This window comes from Dipodomys merriami, unplaced genomic scaffold (genome assembly GCF_024711535.1).
Source record: "Dipodomys merriami isolate MVZ:Mamm:240054 unplaced genomic scaffold, mDipMer1.0.p SCAF_16, whole genome shotgun sequence".
NCBI lineage: Eukaryota > Metazoa > Chordata > Mammalia > Rodentia > Heteromyidae > Dipodomys > Dipodomys merriami.
Window position 1 is genome coordinate 27,446,664 of NW_027202937.1, and position 8,400 is coordinate 27,455,063.

An 8,400-nucleotide genomic window follows, 5' to 3' on the forward strand; every position below is an offset into this window, starting at 1 on the left:
TGGAGATGTGCTTTTACAATTTGCTTTGTTAAACTCTAGCAAGGAAATTTGGACAGTAAAGAACTGGGAAATGTCTACATCATGCCTTTGATGATAAAAGCAGGGTTTATTTTATTTTATACTACGAGATGGAGAGAATGGGCAAAATATTTTATTTCCCCATGTTACTAGTCAGGACAAATCAAAACTCAGACTATGGTAGGTGTCACATGAATATTGGTTGAATGTAATTGAACATCTTTGCTGTCTTCCATGAGAAGTAAGGCACTTCCTATAAGAAAAGAGATTGGAAGTAAACCCCTTCCCAATCTCCATTATTTAGGCACTAATTATCATGTTTCTCAATGCCCTGTACTTCCTATGCATACCTCATTTCACTGCTCATTATCACCTCTACCACACCAGAGGGTAGACAGGAGTTAATAAAGTGATTATAAGGGATAATATGTAAATGAGCCATACTGGTTTGGTGGGCAGGTAGATTGCAATTCTTGATTAACAGGAGGCTTTGGGATTGCTCTTGAATTTTTATTGTTACATGTCCCTCTCTCTTGTTGGTGACACCTGTAATCAAGATTATAGACTTGGTCTGCAGGTCTTTGAGATAAAACTACTATCTACTAGCTGTCCAACTACCTGAGCAAGACTAGGTGTTACCACAACAGAGAAAATAGACTCAGAAAAGCTTGACAGGCTTCAAAAGCCTTTAAGCGAAATTTGTAATCTGATTGGCAAGCAGTTTCATAAAGCAAAAGAGGAGTTCTGTGTGCCTTCTCCATGATGCTACAGCAGAAAGAAGCCATGTCAGCACATTGCACAGCTGCAGTCTGTTAATTGTGTTTTAAGTTGTGGACAACCCAAAAGGCTGTGACAATAACCTACCCAGGGAGCAAAGGTTAGACAAGGGCCTGCATAGCGGGAAATTTGGAATGGGGGGGGGGAGGGAGGTCAGGAGGTGATTTGTTTCATATGTTGTATGTTGATGGTAGGGATCTCAGAAAAACAAGGTGATAGAAGGAAAAGCCAATGGGAGGCCAAGTTCTTGAGGAGTCCAACCTAAAAACAGTGGTGGATAAAGCCAATTTTTTTAAAAAAAGGACAGAGTCAAAACACTGAAGGATGTTAAATTCCAGGACTCCTAGCGGTTGACGGTGCATATGAGGTCATTGAAGAGCCCTTTTAGATACAGATCCCTAGACCCTATTCTAAGAGCTTCCTTTCGTGCACCTAGGTAATGGGAAAGGACGTGGGCATGTCCATCTATGGAAGCCGGTCGTTGACATATAGTTGTAGTGGAAGTTAGAATATTTGGACATTAAGGTGTTTGAGAAAATGGTACACATCCGATAGAAGTTTATTTTGGGTTTAAATTTCGGCCATTCCCCAGGCCAGCGTCTCGGTGTGATGTGATTCTCTCTCCGTGTTGGGCAGCAGCCGGAGCAACGGCTCTCAGTCATCCTCTCCACGTCAAGGGAAATGATTGACACTGCAGTGCACTGTGCTGCTGAGTGTGGATGACTGAAAGGGTAGGTGTATTCAGTTAATCTTTTACTTGCAATTTTTGTGACCTGCGTTGAATTTACAGAACATAAACCCATTATAATTGGTGTATCTCTCTACATAAACCTCTATCTATCTATCTATCTATCTATCTATCTATCTATCTATCTATCTATCTATCTATCTATCTATCTATCTATCTATCTACCTATCTATAGATAGGTAGATAGATATACACACATATACATACATACTTATACAGTTAAAACTCTCCTAGAAAATATGTTGTACCATCAGGTATGGGAATGACAGCTTCATTTGATTTTTCCTCTTAACTAAAATATCTGAGACCCATAAAGATTGTGCTGTAGGCAAGCTATTTTCTTTTTCTTTTTTTTTAGATATATTTTTTAGGGCTTGGAAGGGTGCTCAGTGGTAGAGTGCTTGCCTTGCATGCATGGAGGCCATGGGTTCAATTCCTCAGCACCACATAAGCAGAAAAAGTTGAAAGTGGCGCTGTGGCTCAAGTGTTAGAACAGTAGCCTTTAGCTGAAGAGCTGAGTGACAGCACCCAGGCCCAGAGTTCAGGCCCCATTACCGACAAAAAAAAAAGGTAGATATTTTTATTGTCAAGATCCTGTACAGAAAGGGTACAGTTAGATGAGTGAGTACATTTCCTATTGAGCATTGTTATGCTCTCCTTTGTTTTTCCCCACCATCCCTTCCCTTCCCAACTTCTCCCTCCCCCAAACTATTTTCTAAATGATAACAAAGAGATCTACATCTCCTGATTCTCAGTTCAGCATCTCTTTTGTTATTTTATGTATGAAAAGTAGATACATGAGCCAAGTACAGGTCACTCACACCTGTAACCTTAGCTACTCTGGAGCTGAGCTGTAAGGATGGTGGTTCTAAGCCATCCTGAGCAGGAAAGTCTTATCTCTAATCATTTAAAAAAAAAAAAAAGAACAACTGGAAGTAGAGCTATGGCTCAAGTTGTGGCTCAAGTTGCAACCCGAGTTAAAAAAGCTATAGACTGTTGCCCAACCCCTGAATTCAAGCCCTAGTACAGGCAAAAAAGAAAAAAAGAAAAGAAAAGATGAAAGACAGAGAGGGGAAAAGCTTGAAATAGTTACTCAAATAAAAATAAAAGAATTTTCAAACAACTAACAGTGAAAATAGATTTGGAAGAAAGGATTTTTCAGGTTTGGAGGAGCAGCAAGAGACTCATCTGCAAATCATCAGATAATGCACCTTTTTGTTGTTTGTGTCAGTCATGGGGCCTGAATTTGGGGCCTGGGCACTGTCCCTGAGCTTTTTGCTCAAGACTAGCACTCTACAACTAGAACCACAGCTTATCTAGCTTTTTGGTAATGAATTGGTCGTAAGGGTCACAGACTTTCCTGCTTGGGCTGGCTTTGAACTGTGATCATCAGATTTCATCCTCCTGAGTTGCTAGTAGTAATATGGACTACCAGTGCCCATCCAAGAAGATGTACTTTTTAAAAGCATTTTTATTCCAAAGATATACCACATTCAAAATGTAGAATAAAATGTGGAGGAGTGGATTTCTATTCAGGCCTCAGAAAATGGCATGTAATTTTATGAATCCAAGAACTAAATTTTAGCTTTGTAGAAGCAGAGACAAATGGGTTTCTTTTGTTTTTTTTTGTTTGTTTTTGTTTTAGTAGCCCTGGCATATTTTACCAGATTTAACTAACATAAAGTGAAAAGTATAAATGCTATAACTGTAATTCAAGATAAAAATTATTAGCGTAAGATGAAAAAGAATGACACTAGTAGCAAATTCTTTTTCTGTAATTGATCACAGAAGACTGTCCTAAAAGCAACAGGTTGAGAGGCAAGTGTGAGATGAAAGATAAAATTTGATGGCCTTATCACAGTGTCCCCAAAATTCCTGGAGTCTGTTTACCTCCATCCAGTGTTTACTAACCAAGAGGAGTGGAGAATTTCTATAGGTTTGTCAGTACCCTCCTGGGCAAGAAGGTAAAGCAAATGAGTGAGACCTTTATTAGTTTCCCTCCTTGAATATAGGAGTTTGTTTACTTGGCAAAATTTTTCAGGGCTCATACAGTGTCATGGCATGTTTTGGTATATATCAATCTTTGTGTTTTAAAATAATATTCCTTTGTTTGCCTAATCATTAGTTGATGATTATTTGGAATTTCCACTTTGGGACTTTATAAAAATGTTGCCCAGATCAATTATGTGCAAGTCTTTGGATAGATTAATTTTTTTCTCACTCTGGGAGAAATAGCCATGAACAGAATTGCTGAATCAGGTAGTAACTGTATTTTTACATTTAAAGAAGGCCTTAAACTCTTTTCTGAAGTGGTTGCATCATTTTCTAGTCACACAAGCAATGTATGAATGCTTAATTTCTGTATAGCCTTGCCAACATTTGTTACTGTCTTTTGATGTGAGATAATATTTCTTTGTAGTTTTGGTTTGTCATTTCGCTAATAACTAATGATGCTTACCATCTTTTTCATATGGTTATTTGTCTTTGGTATATCTTCTTTGGATAAATGCCATTTAAATATTTTTCCATTTTAAAAAGTAGATCTTATATTTCCTAATTAATTGAAAGAATTCTTTATATATTCTAAATACAGTTCCTTTATAGTATAGAAGCTTTTCCAAGGAGTAGATTGTGTTTTAATTTTCTTAATTTTGACCTTTGTAATATACAAGGTTTATATGAAATACAAGTGACAATTTTGATTATTCATAATTAGTGTTATATCTAACAACATTTTGTCATGAACATTTTCTATGTTTTCTTTTAGAAATCTTATTATTTAAATTCTGCTCTGTAATATATTTTGACTTGACCCTTGTAGAGTTTGAATTAAATGTTAAAAAAACCCACATGTATTTACATGTGAATATGCAGCCGTACCAGCATTATTGAAAAAAGGACATTCCCCTTGTTTCTTCTCCCATGGAATGGTCTTGGCTTCATGCTCAAAATAAGCTGAATATAAATGTAAAAGTTTACTTCTGGATCAGTGAATACAATATACATATTCTGTTCTATATTTGTATATATATATGTATGTATGTATGTATATATATATATATATATATATATATATATATAGTCTTGATTAGTCTAACTTTGTAGTAGGTTTTAAAATTGAGGAGTAGTATAAGTTCTCCAACTCTTGGTATGCTTTTTTTTCTTTTTCTGTTTTTGTGGGTCATGAGGCTTGAACTCTAGGCCTGGCATTGTCCTTCAGCTCTTCAGCTCAAGGTTAGCACTCTACCACTTGAGCCATAGCACCACTTCTGGCTTTTTCTGTTTATATGGTGCTGAGGTATCGAACCCAGGGCCTCATGCATACGAGGCAAGCACTGTACCACTGAGCCACCTTCCCAGCCCCAGGCTGTTTTGGCTACTTTGAGTTTTCTATGTTTTCACAGGATTTTGAAGATCAGCTTTTTCTGTTCTTTTGCAAATAGGTAACTATGGGTAGCACGGAGTACATAGCATATGCTAGGAGTTTGGGAATGTTGCTACGTTAATGTTAGGAAGAATTCCCAGAAGATCTTTTCATTCATATTTACATTTCTTTTCACTTCACCTCTGTTTATTGCAGCACTACTCACTATTGTCAAGGTATGGAATCAGACCAGATGTTCCTCAATGAATGAATGGATCAAGAAAATAAGAATGACAGATAGATAGGTAGATAGATAGAAAGATAGAAAGATAGATAGATAGATAGATAGACAGACAGACAGACAGACAGACAGACAGACAGACAGATAGATAGATAGATAGAGACACACACAATGGAATTTTACTCATCCATTAGAAATGTGGTGCTGCATTGCACCACTTGTAAAGAGACAGGAGGACTTAGAAAAAAATATGTTAAGAAAATTCAGGCCCAGACAGAAAGAGCATCCATGGGGTTTTGTGTTTATGCATTTTTTCATTGTCAAGGTGATATACAGATGGGTTACAGTTTCATAAGTAAGGTAATAAGTGCATTTCTTATCAAACTTTTTACCCCTTCCCTCATTTTTCTGCAGCTTTCTCTCCCCAGGATCCATGTTTTCCCATAAATGTAGAAGCTAGATTTAGCTTACAAACTTGTAGGTAAATACATTGGGTGTTATGCAAGTGTATACAAATCTATAAACTAAAATATGGAAGATTCAAGGGAGATCTCAAATAGTGTAATTTTTCTTTATCTATATTTTATTTTATATTTGAAAAATTTGAAAAATTTTAAATTTTCTGTTTTTATTGTCAAGGTGATGTACTGAGGGGTTACAGTAACATAAGTAAGGTAATAAGTACATTTCTTGTTGAACTTCCCTCATTTTTTTCCATTTTCCCTTCCTCCCAAACCCTCCCCAAGTTGTACAGATCATTTCCAACATATTGTCTTATGAGTATCGCTATTGCATTAGTTCTTCTGTTGTCCTTTGTCTCATCATTCTGTTGTTCCTCTTCCCCAATTCAGATAAATATATATATATATATACCAGGGTACCAAAATCAAATACAGAGACAATAGGGGATAAACCATGGGGGAAGAACACAATAAAGAAACAAGAAATCACATAATATATTAAACAACAACAACAACAATGAAAAACCTCTTGTATCCATGTCTTGGAGTTCATTTCACTTAGCATCATCTTATATGGTCATATGTATGTAGCTATTGAGCTATTCTGCTAATCTGCTAAGATTATCCTAGATGTATACTAAGTATTGCAAATAAGGGAAACCATGGGACTTATATTTCTTTGGGTCTGGCTTACTTCACTTTTTTTTAGTCTTTTCATTTTTTTATAAATTGGGGTGGTATAGAAGTATAGAAATCCACTCTCTCTCTATGTGTGTGTGTGTGTGTGTGTGTGTGTGTGTGTGTGTGTGTGTGTGTGTATATATATATATATATGTATGTATATATATATATATATATATATAATCACATTTTCTTGATCCATTCATCTACTGAGGGGCATCTGGGTTGGTTCTATATCTTAGCTATGGGGAATAATGCTGTCATAAACATAATTGTGCTGGTAGTTTTAGTATGGCCTTTGTTTGTGGTCATTTGGGTAAATGCCCAGAAGTGGGATTTCTGGGTCATAAGGGAGCTCTATGTTTAGTCTTTTCAGGGACCTCTATACCGCTTTCTTAGTGGTTGAACAAGTTTACACTCCCACCAACAGTGCAGTAGCAGTCCCTTTTGGCCACATCCCCTCCAGCATCTGTTGATACTAGAGTTCTTAATCTAGCCATTCTAACTGGGGTGAACTGGACTCTCAATGTTGTTTTTACTTGATTTCTTTTATGGCCAGAGATGTTGAGCATTTCATCATGTGTCTATTGGCCATTCTTATTTCCTCTTCAGAGAAGTGTTTCTTTAAGTCTTTAGACTATTAATGGGGCAGTTGTTTCTTTGAGGATTTGTTTTTGGAGATTTATAGTAGTATAATTCTTTAGAAAACAAAAATCAAGCTGGGAGCTGGTGGCTCACGCCTGTAATCCTAGCTACTCAGGAGGCTGAGATCTGAGGATCACAGTTCAAAGCCAGCTGGGGCAGGAAAGTCGGTGAGACTCTTATCTCCAATAAACTACTAGAGAACTGGAAGTGGAGCCGTGGCTCAAGTGGTAGAGCACTAGCCTTGAGCTGAAGAGCTGTTGGACAGTGCCCAAACCCAGAATTCAAGCCCCACGACTGACCAAAAAAAAAAAAAATCAAAGTTCAGCAAAATAAAACACCAGAAACAGGGGACTCAAAAGGAGTGGAGTAAAGGGAAAGGGGTAGATGAATAAAGAGAAGAGGGGGGAAATGGAGACAAGAATTCAATGTGTATCCTATTAAGAAGTGTGAGGGAATGGGTGGGTATGAGAGAAATTGTATTCATAAACAGCTTTGTTAAATGCCAACTTCTTTGTATAATTACTTAAAGATAATAAAAAAAAGGGAAATTTTGTGGTTTTAGCATTCAAATCTTGTGCCTCTGCAGTCAAATCTTTTCTTTTGATCTTATGGTGAGTGTAATTTCCTTTATTAAACTTCTAAGTTATCTATTGCCAACATATAAAAAAATGAATTTGGGTTTGGATACTGACTTTGCTTTTGTCAACCTTCCTGAATACATTCCTTAGTTCTAGAACTTTTAATGGATACTTTAAGAACTTTTACATATAACATATGCATTGTCCTGGTAAAGTTGATTTGATATCTTCTTTTCTAACACAGATGCCTTCTTTATCATTTCTTTTGCATAGATCTCCCATTATAATGAGAATAATGAGAAGACATCCTGATCTGGTTACTGACCTGAAGGAAAGTGCTTTCATTTTTATCACAATAGAGCATTATATTAATCCTTCAATCCTTGCTTAATCAATTACATGTATTATTTCTTTCAACTTCAAGTGAGGAAATTGCTATGAGTATTTCTATTTTACAGGCCAGAAACAGTTACTAAGTTACTAAGTAGTCATGCCAGCCCTGAAATGAAACAACAGCAGAATCCACTTTAGTAAAGTGTCTGGAAATTATTAAATTATATTAATTGAAACTGTAAGTAACAATGATAAAACAAATTTACAAATTTTACTAAATCAACCATGCATTTTATAATTTAACTATATATGGCTTTTCAAACATATTCAAATGTTAGGAATCAAAATTTGAAGGTTATGGTTACAGGTCTAAGACTAACATTAGTTCTGTCTGTGATTATATCTTTCTTTTTTTTTTTTTGTTGGTCATGGGGCCTGCACTATGGGCCTGGGTGCTGTCCCTCAGCTCTTCAGTTCAAGGTTAGTGCTCTACCATTTGAGCCACAGTGCCACTTCTGGCTTTTTCTGCTTATGTAGTACTGAGGAATCAAAAC